Below are 13,723 nucleotides of genomic sequence, written 5' to 3' on the forward strand. Positions count from 1 at the left end.
GGAGTACTAGCTACTGCCGATCCCATTCTCATTACTCCACTTCTCATGTCTTGTCAATCACACACACCTGGTGCTCACTCCCCTAATTAGTATGTGTATAAGTGTTCCCTCTGTTCCCCTTGTCTTTGTGAGTGATTGTTTGTTGTGAGAGCGTGTAGCTCGGTTGAGCTACTATTTCACTGTGTTTCTGCCAAGGTGGATGTTTTCCCTTGTAATAGTTTCGTTTTACGCTTGGGGCGTTTGATTTATGTCAATGGAATAAACTCTGGACTTTGGTATTTTACCTCCTGTGCCTGACTCCTTCATTCACACCTCGTCACAGAATCACTCACCCGATCTGATATGGAATCAGCAGTAGAAGACCGCATGCCTGGAGTTGTGGCAAGGGTCCAGGAGCATTCCTTGATGTTGGCCAGCTTGGGGGAAGCGATGGATCGGGTTCTTCAGGTGGTAGAACACCTGGAGAGGAGAGGATCCGATCTATCAAGACCAGCTGGTCAACCGGATCCAGCCACCTACACCCCAGCCCCTAGAGGGATCCAGATATCCCGGCCACCGCCGTTTGATGGGACGGCAGCGCGATATAAGGGATTCCTACTTCAACTGGAGTTGTATTTCTCCAGCATCAGGCCGGTGCCTCGGGAGCGGGAGAAGGTATCCGTCCTTGTTTCCTGCCTTTGTGGGAGAGCCCTGGAGTGGGAGGGAGGACTACGGGGAGTTTGCTCGCCTCTTTCGGGCCGTTTTCGATCACCCGCCTGAGGGTCGAGAGGCGGGCGAACGACTGGTTCCTCTGAGGCAGGGGACGAGGACCGCTCAGGACTATGCGCTAGAGTTCCGGACGCTGGCAGCGGGGTCCGGGTGGAACGAGCTAGCCTGCCGGGAAGCCATGCTATCGTTCTCCCAACTGTTGGACATGGCCATCCGGCTGGACAATCTGCTAGCAGCCAGAGGATGTCCTGGTAGGGGTCTGCCCGTTCCCACTCCGGACGACTCTGACCCAGAGCAGATGGAGCTGGAGGGAGCCGCCGGTCGAGAGAGCGCAGGAGGACAGCGACGGTGGCACGAAGGGACAATCCACCTTACGTCGCAGTCAACGTTCTTTTGCGTCTGGAGGCGGTAGGCAGGCTACTCACGCATCAACCCAGGTAACGAACACCCAAATGTGTTCAGAGCCCTTTGCGGCGAACTGTACTTTATCTATCTCCTTTCCCGGTCACTTGGTAGGTTCCCAGTGTAAGGCGCTAGTCGATTCAGGCGCAGCTGGGAATTTTATGGACAGGGCATTTGCACGCCGTCAAGGCATTTCATTGGTTCCCCTAACCATTCCACTCCCCATCAGAGCACTTGATAGTCGACCATTAGGGTCCTGGTTGGTTAAGGAAGTCACCATGATTACGCAGGAGACGCATTTTGAGCAGATCACCTTTATGATTATTGAGTCTCCTGCTTACCCTGTAGTCTTGGGTATCCTGTGTTTAGCCCATCACAACCCCAATTTCTCATGGCCGCAGAGGGTTCTTACGGGGTGGTCGCGTGAGTGTCTGGGTAGGTGTGTAGGTGTTTCCGTCTAGGTGCGCATTCCCCCCGAATACCAAGACATTTTCCAAGATGCAAGCGACTAAATTACCACCTCATCGGGAGGGCGATTGCGCGATAAACCTTCGGGTAGACGCTGTACCTCCCAGGAGTCATGTGTATCCCCTGTCGCAGGCTGAAACGGAGGCTATGGAAACATACATCACCGAGTCCCTGCGCCAGGGGTATATACGTCCCTCCACTTCACCTGCCTCCTCGAGTTTCTTCTTTGTGAAGAAGAAAGATGGCGGTTTACGCCCGTGCATTGATTATCGACCACTGAATAATGCGACGGTACGATTTAGTTATCCTCTTCCCCTCATTCCTTCAGTGATTGAGTCAATGCATGGGGCCCGCTTTTTCACCAAATTAGACCTCAGGAGTGCCTACAACCTGGTGCATATTCGGGAAGGGGATGAGTGGAAAACAGCATTCAGCACAACCTCGGGGCATTATGAATACCTGGTGATGCCCTACGGTTTGATGAATGCTCCATCCATTTTCCAGTCCTTTGTGAACGAGGTGTTTCGGGACATGCTTTGTCACGGTGTGGTGGTCTACGTTGATGACATCCTGGTGTATTCCGCTACGCGCCGAGGTAGGTGCTGGTCCGACTGCTGGAAATTATCTTCATGCCAAGGCAGAGAAGTATATGTTTTTCCAGCAGTCAATCTCCTTCCTCGGATATCGCATTACCACCACAGGTGTGGAGATGGAGGGAGACTGCATTGCAGCCGTGCGTAATTGGCCGACTCCAACCACGGTAAATGAGGTGCAGCGCTATCTTGGCTTTGCCAACGACTATCGAAGGTTTATTCGGGGCTTTGGCAAGGTTGCAGCTCCAATTACCTCCTTGTTGAAGGGTGGGCCGTCCCGGCTCCGCTGGTCTGCTGAGGCTGATTTGGCCTTCAGTAGATTGCGGGGTCTGTTCACCTCAGCCCCGGTACTGGCTCACCCCGATCCATCACTACCATTCGTAGTGGAGGTGGATGCGTCCGAGGTAGGGATAGGAGCTGTCTTATCCCAACGCTCGGGCACGCCACCCAAGCTCCGCCCCTGTGCCTTCTTTTCTAAGAAGCTCAGCTCGGCGGAGCAGAACTAAGGCTTTGGCGATCGGGAGCTGCTGGCTGTTGTCCGAGCTTTGACGGTGTGGAGACATTGGCTCGAAGGGGCGAAACACCCTTTCCTCGTCTGGACAGACCACCGTAACCTGGAGTACATTCGGGCAGCGAGGAGGCTGAATCCTCGCCAGGCCAGGTGGGCCCTCTTCTTCACCCGGTTTTGATTTCACACTCTCATACATTCCGGGTACGAAGAACGTGAAGGCAGACACACTGTCTCGGCTGTATGACACAGAGGAGAGGCCCAGATACAACACCCCCATACTCCCGGCCTCATGCATTGTGGCGCCGAAAGTATGGGCGATGTACAAAGATATAGCGCAGGCATTACGCACAGATCCATCTCCACCGCATCGTACAAAGCGCTGCCTGACCGAGAAGTACTGGTGGCCTACCTTGGCTAAGGACATGAGGGTGTATGTTTCCTCAATCTCAGTGTGCGCCCAGAGTAAGGCACCTAGACACCTCCCAGCGCAACCTTTACCAGTTCCACAACGACCATGGTCTCACCTGAGTATTGATTTTCTCACTGATCTTCCCCCCTCCCAAGGTAACACCACTATCCTGGTCGTTGTGGACCACTTTGTGGACCACTCCTTCCTCTGCCCGGTCTCCCCAAGGCCCTACAAACTGCGGAGGCTCTGTTTACTCACGTCTTCCGGCACTACGGGGTACCAGAGGATATAGTGTCCGACAAGGTCCCAAGTTCACGTCTAGAGTCTGGAAGGGGTTCATGGAACGTCTGGGGGTCTCGGTCAGCCTGACCTCTGGATTTCACCCCGAGAGTAATGGGCATGTGGAAAGGGTGAATCAAGATGTGGGTAGGTTCCTGCGGACCTACTGTCAGGACCGGCCGGGGGAGTGGTCCGTGTTCCTGCCATGGGCAGAATATGCTCAGAACTCTCTCCGCCACTCCTCCACTAACCGAGGCTCCTGCGGTGGATGACTGGTTTCGGCGCTCGGAGGAGACTTGGGACGCTGCCCACGTTCGCCTCCAGCGACGTGCGTCATCAGAAGGCCAATGCTGACCGCCACCGCAGGGAGGCCCCGGTGTTCGTACCGGGGGATCGGATCTGGCTCTCGACCCGGAATCTGCCCCTCCGCCTGCCCTGCCGGAAGTTGAGCCCGAGGTTTGTGGGGCCGTTTTAAAGTCCTGAGGAGAATAAACAAGGTGACATACAGGTTGTTACTCTCCCCTGATTACCGCATTAACTCCTCGTTTCATGTCTCTGCTCAGGCCGGTGGTAGCTGGTCCGCTCCAGGGGTCTGAGGTGCGGGAGGTTCCTCCACCTCCTCTGGACATTGAGGGGGCCCCGGCGTACTCGGTCCGTTCCATCCTGGATTCGAGGCGTCAGGTGGGGGGCCTTCAGTATCTCGTGGAGTGGGAGGGGTACGGTCCGGAGGAACGGTGCTGGGTCCCAAGGCGGGATATCCTCGATACCTCCCTGTTGAGGGATTTCCACCGTCTTCATCCGACTCGCCCTGCTCCACGTCCTCCTGGCCGTCCCCGAGGCCGGGGTCGGCGCACTGCTGGAGCCGCGCGTCGGGGGGTGGTACTGTCACGACTTCCGCCAAGGCTGCCCCCCCCCCCCCTCCTGGTTCGGCTTTCGTCGTCACCGGAGTACTAGCTACTGCCGATCCCATTCTCATCACTCCACTTGTCATGTCTTGTCAATCACACACACCTGGTGCTCATTCCCCTAATTAGTATGTGTATAAGTGTTCCCTCTGTTCCCCTTGTCTTTGTGAGTGATTGTTTGTTGTGAGAACGTGTAGCTCGGTTGAGCTACTATTTCACTGTGTTTATGCCAAGGTGGATGTTTTCCCTTGTAATAGTTTCGTTTTACGCTTGGGGCATTTGATTTATGTCAACGGAATAAACTCTGGACTTCGGTATTTTACCTCCTGCGCCTGACTCCTACATTCACACCTCGTCACAAGCACTTCCAGCAGCGCTAGGTTTTCTTCCATGCGCTGTGCTCTCCCCAAGGCCAAATATATTAATCAACACTTACTATTATTAATTCAATCGATTGTGGTCAGTAACCCAATATGAGGTCATTGTGTAGGTAGGCCTACTGTTACAATAATATTTAAAATAATCTATCAGCAAGTAGCCAACAATTACGAGAATAGATTCAGTAAATCAATGAAGCCAATAGTGGTTTCAGCTATATTATCATTGAAACGATGTAGGCCTTATGACCTTTTTAAACCTTTTTTTTTTTTTTAAGTCAAATGAATAGCCTATGGGAAAAGTGTACAAATGTGTATTCACATCAGTAGGCTAAGTGACTGAAATGCATCAGAAAAGTATTGGAAAGTTCAGGAAAACATCAGGGATGCTCATCAGGTAGGCAATAGGCCTAATGTGTGTGTGTGTGTGTGTGTGTGTGTGTGTGTGTAGAGAAGATCTGAATTGCTTTCAATTGCTAGACTAACGATCATGAGCACTCACCTCAACTTAGCTAACATTTCCCAGCCTAATTGTAACCAAATATCCAAATGGAGATTCAGTGAAAAAAAACATCTGTAATTGATTGATTTATCAACATGAGTTCACATGCTTGTCTCAAAGCAGCGCAATGATGCTGTCCCAATCAAAACGGTGCTGGAATTATCAGTTGACCACACATGGCAATTGCTTTACATTTATTATAACCAGTGGTGTAGTGGTCTTTTTTTTAGGTAGCCTACCAGAGCACCATTTTTTAATTATTATTATTAAGCCATCATTTCTGAAGGAAAGTTGGTACCAACATGAAGCCTATTGTATAAAATCATTTTAGAATATAGGTTACATACAATGCATCATCCAACGTGTATCATTGCCTATGCCTATACATACTGTAAGTGGCTACAGGAACATTTTATATTTTTTTAATCCTAAAACACCAAATTAGGCCTATCTTATTATAAATTAGGCCATCAGCACTGTCAATCGTGAATGATAATCACGTTTTACAGGTGAAACGTCCATGCTGCATGCATGCCAACCATTTTATCCAAATCCGTTTCATGGGAATATGCATTTCGATCTTCTTGAATGATATAAGTAAGGGTGGCTATAGAGCAGATTAAGTTAAACAGCCACCGCATGAGAAAAACAATGCAACATTTCAGCACAATCATACTAAATTGTCATAAGAAATTACATGGTGTTTTTGGTATAACAGTAGCCTGATATTATCATGCTATTAAATTTGATTATGTAGAATATAAACGTTGCTCCGCTGTGCACCTGCAGCACTACACCCCTGATTATAACGGTTGGACTGGACGACTTCTGGAGTTTCACCTAACCACAGCTCTTAAGTGGTGCATTCAGTAGACTTATTTTTTTTTACACCATTGCAGCAGCACAAAATATTCAGTAAATCAATGAAGCCAATAGTGGTTTCAGCTATATTGTTACTGAAACGATGTAGGCCTTGTAGGCGAAAGCCAGGTCCTGGTGACGTCAATGAGTAAGATACGCCTTCAAGACCACTTACTGGAACACAGGTACGCCATTCGGGTAGGCAATGAAGACTACCCCATGGGAATGCACTACAAGTCCTTACACCATGGTGACCCTGCCTCCCTACAAGCTATGGGTATTGATCATGTTCCGGCCTCAATTAGAAAAGGGGACCGTCTTAAACAACTAAACCAAAGTTGTTGGATTTACAAACTACAGACCACTAAGTACCCTGGTTTAAATTAAGAAATTGATTTCTCACCTTTTCTGTAGGTTCGTGAGAGGTCTCTTTGCTCTCATCTAGTGGACATATTGCTCTATTGCCCTCAGGTATGTTTAGACTGCTGTGGTCAATGTTTGCTGTGATCTAGTGAACTATAAAATAGATGGCTCTCCTATTCTCAGTGGTGGAAAAAGTACCCAATTGTCATATTTGAGTAAAAGTAAAGATACCTTAATTGAAAATGACTCAAGTGAAAGTCACCCAGTAAAATACTACTTGAGTAAAAGTCTAAAATTATTTGGTTTTAAATATACTTCAGTATCAAAAGTAAATGTAATTGCAAAAATATACTTAAGTATCAAAAGTACAAGTATAAATCATTTCAAATTGCTTATATTAAGCAAACCAGATGGCACAATAATGTATTATTTTGTAAATTTACGGATAGCCTGGGGCACAATCCAACACTCACACATAATTTACAAACAAATAATTTGTGTCCAGTGAGTGCACCAGATCAGAGGCAATAGGGATGACCAGGCATGTTCTCTTGATAAATGTCTGAATTGGACCATTCTCCTGTACTGCTAAGCATTCAAAATGTAACGAGTACTTTTGGGTGTCTGGGAAAATGTATGGAGGAAAAAGTAAATTATTTTCTTTAGGAATGTAGTAAAGTAAAAGTTGCGAAAAATATAAATAGTAAAGTACAGATACTCCAAAAAACTACTTAAGTAGTACTTTAAAATATTTTACTTAAGTACTTTACACGACTGCCTATTCTTACCACTTTGCAGTGGAGACCCGTCATTCAGGGCAGAGCCCCAACTGTTTTTGTTGTTGCCTGTTTTGCATGCTATTTTGGCATTAATACATGTCACATATCAGTTTGCAAACAATGTAAAAAAAAAGTAATGGGCTTGAATTTTCGCGCTCTCCCCGTAGATTTTGCAAACTGACGTAGTGTCCCCATGAGTGACAGAACACTGAGCCAATCGCGGCGCAACTAGAGAACATTACCAACCCCTACGCTCCGTATTTTCCACTGGCTGCCCCACCACCACAGAAAGCACTGAGCTAGGCTGAAACACCTGCATTTTGGAGCTGCCTTACTCAAGAATGCAAAAAAAAGAGACCATGTTTTTATACTGCCATAGAGTTACATTAGAAATGCCCTTCCAAGAAGGCTCAAGGTCATTGGCCACAGTTAAAATGACGTCAAATCACGTTATCTCTACAGTAGCTTTGATTGGACTGATCATGTCAACATCATACTTTTAAAATCTTAGCTAGCAAGCTAGAAGTCATCATCATGAATCAAGTCGACAATCTACTGGCAAATCCTTTTCAATCCTTGCCATATGAAGAGAAATTATGAAGAGAAATTATAGATAAAATGTATCGGTGCTCATCGGCCATTGGACATTAACATTACACAACAAGTTGGAAATCGCAAATTCAACAATGAGTGGTTTGGAAGGAATCAGTGGCTAGTTGCAAGCATTGCAAAGCAATCACTAGCCTGCTATTCAGTGGAGTGGATGTGTGGTCCATGTCTGGGATTAAGGGTCTCTTTTCCAAGCTTAAAAGGATAAACATTCAACATTGGCCATGCTGTCAATCCAGCATGACTTCTGCCACGTTCAAAACAACTGGAAACTTGGAACTGGGAAATCTCAGACTTCAGTGAGTTCAAGACAACTGGGAACTCTGAAAAAAAACTAGCTCCGAGTGGGAAAATACGTTTTCAACGGTCATCCAACTCGGAATTCCAAGTCGGGAACTCAGGCCAGACTTTGATGACAAAGTTTGATGTTTGATGACAACATTTGCCCACAATGGACCGCTGCGCCACCTTCCTGTTCAAGTGAGCACAGTACAACAAGATTAGTCCAAAAATGTATTGTATGCTGCTGCATAAATGATGTAATATGCCAGGGAGATATGTATATTGTAGCTAAGAAAGTAATACTAAGTGTATGTTGTGTAGTAAGCTGTCAGTAGCCTCACCCTAATAATTTAGCCTACTGTTCTGACTTGGTGGTGCACATGTAGCCTATAGCCTGTTTTAGAGAAATGTCATCATTGAATATTGTAAGCGATTTCATTGTCTGCTTATATGCCCCCTTTATTTGTCCTACGGTTCTGACTTGGTGTACAGGGAGAATACTGTAAGAACGGCCCATGCTCTGAATTCTGTCGCTGTACATTTCAAAAGTGCTGAACAGATAGTTATATTGACTACGTCTGTCCTAGCTCGCTCATTAATGTCTTAATCAAAATTACGGATTGCCTCTTATCCACTCGTTGTTCCCTTATGCTATAGTTTGTACATCTCAATTGTCAGTAGAAACTACATTGGTTTAAGCAAGTCAGCCATATCAACTATGTTTTTTTAAAAGGCATTAATTGAGGTAGAATGAACTGTTTCGCTGCCAGACAAGGCTCCGCTGATAGCCATTTGTAGCGGTGGTAAGGTGTTGGGACTGCTGTTGGGATTCTGCTGTTGGAACAGCTTTATGTAGGCCCTAACAATTTGTGGGCACCGTTTGTCTCCGTTGTAGTCCAATTCAAGTATTGTTTAGTGTTGTGTTGTGTAGTGGCTTTGCTGGCAAATCTTGCCCCCACCAAGATGTACATGCTAAAATCGCCACTGCCACTATTCAAGGTTAGAACATATCTACAGTACTTCACTTTTTAATGTGTATAGTATTGCTTACTAGGTGTTGTCCAATGAGTTCTGTAACCACTCCCTCTTCAAACCAGGGTTGATTGGAAAAAGCTGTTCAAAAGAGGACATTGTATTATTATATCTTTCTACTCCCTGACGAAGGCCATGCAGCTGAAACGCGTCGTCGTTTTTCATCTTTGTTTGCATTGAACATGCCATACAAATAAAGACATTTTAATTGGTCCTCCTTTGTTTTTGATGACAAATTGACCCCTTTTACCAAAGAGCACCTTCTGTCTACCAAAACCTACTATTGTGTACCTTAGCAGCGCTTCCCTTCCTTCTTTTTTTCTACAACATACAGTAAGGGAAAAAAGTATTTGATCCCCTGCTGATTTTGTACGTTTGCCCACTGACAAAGACATGATCAGTCTATAATTTTAATGGTAGGTTTATTTGAACAGTGAGAGACAGAATAACAACAAAAAATCCAGAAGAACGCATGTCAAAAATGTTATAAATTGATTTTCATTTTAATGAGGGAAATAAGTATTTGACCCCTCTGCAAAACATGACTTAGTACTTGGTGGCAAAACCCTTGTTGGCAATCACAGAGGTCAGACATTTCTTGTAGTTGGCCACCAGGTTAGCACACATCTCAGGAGGGATTTTGTCCCACTCCTCTTTGCAGATCTTCTCCAAGTCATTAAGATTTCGAGCCTGACGTTTGGCAACTCGAACCTTCAGCTCCCTCCAGATATTTTCTATGGTATTAAGGTCTGGAGACTGACTAGGCCACTCCAGGACCTTAATGTGCTTCTCCTTGAGCCACTCCTTTGTTGCCTTGGCCGTGTGTTTTGGGTCATTGTCATGCTGGAATTTTTTTTTAAAAATTTTTTTTTTCACCTTTATTTAACCAGGTAAGCCAGTTGAGAACAAGTTCTCATTTACAACTGCGACCTGGCCAAGATAAAGCAAAGCAGTGCGATAAAAACAACAACACAGAGTTACATATGGGGTACATTTTGGAATACCCATCCACGACCCATTTTCAATGCCCTGGCTGAGGGAAGGAGGTTCTCACCCAAGATTTGACGGTACATGGCCCCGTCCATCGTCCCTTTGATGCGGTGAAGTTGTCCTGTCCCCTTAGCAGAAAAACACCCCCAAAGCATAATGTTTCCACCTCCATGTTTGACGGTGGGGATGCTGTTCTTGGGGTCATAGGCAGAATTCCTCCTCCTCCAAACACGCTGAGTTGATGCCAAAGAGCTCAATTTTGGTCTCATCTGACCACAACACTTTCACCCAGTTCTCCTCTGAATCATTCAGATGTTCATTGGCAAACTTCAGATGGGCCTGTATATGTGCTTTCTTGAGCAGGGGAACTTGCGGGCGCTGCAGGATTTCAGTCCTTCACGGCGTAGTGTGTTACCAATTGTTTTCTTGGTGTCTATGGTCCCAGCTGCCTTGAGATCATTGACAAGATCCTCCCGTGTAGTTCTTGGCTGATTCCTCACCGTTCTCATGATCATTGCAACTCCACGAGGTGAGATCTTGCATGGAGCCCCAGGCCGAGGGAGATTGACAGTTCTTTTGTTTTTCTTCCATTTGCGAATAATCGCACCAAGCTGCTTGGCGATGGTCTTGTAGCCAATTCTAGCCTTATGTAGGCCCTGTGTAGCTCAGTTGGTAGAGCATGGCGCTTGCAACGCCAGGGTTGTGGGTTCAATTCCCACGGGGGGCCAGTATGAAAAATGTATGCACTCACTAAACTGTAAGTCGCTCTGGATAAGAGTGTCTGCTAAATGACTAAAATGTAAATGTAAAAATGTCTACAATCTTGTCCCTGACATCCTTGGAGAGCTCTTTGGTCTTGGCCATGGTGGAGAGTTTGGAATCTGATTGATTGATTGCTTCTGTGGACAGGTGTCTTTAATACAGGTAACACACTGAGATTAGGAGCACTCCCTTTAAGAGTGTGCTCCTAATCTCAGCTCGTTACCTGTATAAAAGACACCTGGGAGCCAGAAATATTTCTGATTGAGAGGGGGTCAAATACTTATTTCCCTCATTAAAATGCAAATCAATTTATAACATTTTTGACATGCGTTTTTCTTGATTTTTTTGTTGTTATTCTGTCTCTCACTGTTCAAATAAACCTACCATTAAAATTATAGACTGATCATTTCTTTGTCAGTGGGCAAACATACAAAATCAGCAGGGGATCAAATACTTTTTTCCCTCACTGTATGTGTGTGTTTTGTGTGATTGTTTGTGTGTGTCTGTGCGTTTCACTGTGTGTGTAATATGTCTCAGCTGCCCTTACGCCTTCAAACACACAACTCCAACACTCTTCCTCAAACACAATGGCCAATGAGGAATCAATATGAATATGCAGTCTATTTGTTATTTAGCCATACATTGAAATGTGTTTGTGTGTGCATGTGTTTCTGTCTGTCTCTGTGTGTTACACTGTGTGTCTACATGTGCTTCAACTGTTGTTTCTCAATATTCCTACCTTCAAACACGGATTTTCCAGGACTCTAGATCCAACAGTATGACTGCCAAATTGGACACTTTGCCGTTGTGTACTCCTTACCACTCTTGCCAAATATCAGAACTCAGCATCGAACAGATCATGCAGAATTCTTTTGATGTACTGTATGTGAACAATTTTCAATGATGTTGACTATTTTAAAAGTGTTCTTCTACAGAACTGCTTGACTGATTGGCACCAAATTGAGTATATAGCATCTATATACACACGTCTCCAAACACAGCATTTTCCAGGACCCTAGCGCAAAGAATATGGCCGTTATGAGCCAATACATTAATGGTTTTTCCTATCCAACAGTGCAACCATGTGGCCAAACTGAACCATACTTTACAGCTTAGGTAGATTGAAATCCCTGAGTGTGTGTGCCAAATTTCATCACTCAGATCAAGAGACATAAACATGTGATCGTTATAGCGCCACCATGTGGTCAATCTGAATGTGCTTGCATATGTTCTCTTGAAAGTTTATGGAACGTGCACCAAGTTTGGTCACAATACGAATATCCGTGTCTGATCTATATGAATTTATGTGCCAGATCACGTCCATGTGAAAGTTTATTGGTCAGTAGAGGCCATGTTTTATATACTAACCAAATAAAAAACGTGTTGGGAGACATTCATCCGTAGATGCCATGTATCAAGTTCTGTGCAGATCGGTCATTCGATGCCAGAGGAGTAGTGTTTTGAGTGTTTTTCACAAAATTCAAAATGGCGGAAATGGGTTCTTGAAGCAAATTTGTTCCTTGTGAGGAGAGGGACCTATGTACCAATTTCTAGGACTCTAGCTCACACAGGGAGAGGGGTGTGAGCTTTCAAAGTTTGCATTTTCAATTGCTTATTATAGCGCCACCATGTGGCTAATTGGCATGGCATTGCATGAGAGGGTGTGGCCCTTGGCCCTTTACCATCATGCAAGGTTGCAACATCCTAGGCCTTACCATCTCACGTGAATTTGCATTAAAATTGTGCCTTACGGAAGAAGAGGAATAATAATAATTAAAGCTGTAAGCAATGCTGTGTTCAAGCTGTGGGCCCACTGTGCCACCATAAGGATAAATTAGACACATCGCCCTAGGATGAGCTAATTCTGTAATCCTTACCATGCTTGCCAAATATCAAAACTCAACATCAAACAGATCATGCAATATGCCTTTGATGTATTTTGGACCATTTGTAATGATGTTGACTACTTTAAATGTCTTCTTCTCCAGAACCGCTGGACCGATTGGCAAATAGCATCTTTGTACCCATGTTTTTTAACACAACATTTTCCAGGACTCTAGCGCAAACAATATGGCCGCTATGAGCCAATGAGCTTGCATGAATGTTTTTTCCTGTCCAGCAGCACCACCATGTGGCCAAACCGAACCTTACTTTACAGGTCAGCTAGACTCAAATCCCTGAGCTTGTGTGCAAAATTTCAAAACTCTGAGTCAAACAGATAAAGAGATATAAACATGTGCCCGTTATAGCGCCACAGTGTGGTCAACCTGAATGTGTTTGCATATGTTGCGTCTTGACATTATTTGGAACATGTGTACAAAGTTTGGTTACAATACAAATATCTGTGTCTGATTTATATGCATTTATTTGCCAGACTACACCCACGTGAATGTTTAAGTAGCGGCCATGTTTTTTGACATACTAGTCTGGAAAATATTGCCATCAGAGACCTTGGTCCATAGATGCCATATGTCAAGGTTCATCCAGATCAGCTCAGTGGTTCTAGAGGAGATGCCATTTAAGTGTGTTTCACACTATAATTGTGTTTCACAATTTAATATGGCGGAAGATCCATCATGGCGGCCATTATGTTGAGGCAAATTTGTTCCTTATGAGGGGAGGGACCTATGTACTGAATTTCAGGACTCTAGGTCACATGGTGTGAGGGGCGTGACCTTTGAAAGTTTGCATTTTCAATCGCTTGTTATAACGCCACTATGTGGCCAATTGGCATGGCATTGCACGAGACGGTGTGCAACTTTGCAACTTTACATCCTCCTAGGCCTTATTATCTCAGGGACATTTGCATTTGAGTGTATTATAGTGTTTTATTGTATTTTTACACGATAATCAGAGACATACTATATATTTCAGAAAGTAACAGTCAGTCA

Source organism: Coregonus clupeaformis, chromosome 36 (genome assembly GCF_020615455.1).
Source record: "Coregonus clupeaformis isolate EN_2021a chromosome 36, ASM2061545v1, whole genome shotgun sequence".
In the NCBI taxonomy this organism is placed as follows: Eukaryota; Metazoa; Chordata; class Actinopteri; order Salmoniformes; family Salmonidae; genus Coregonus; species Coregonus clupeaformis.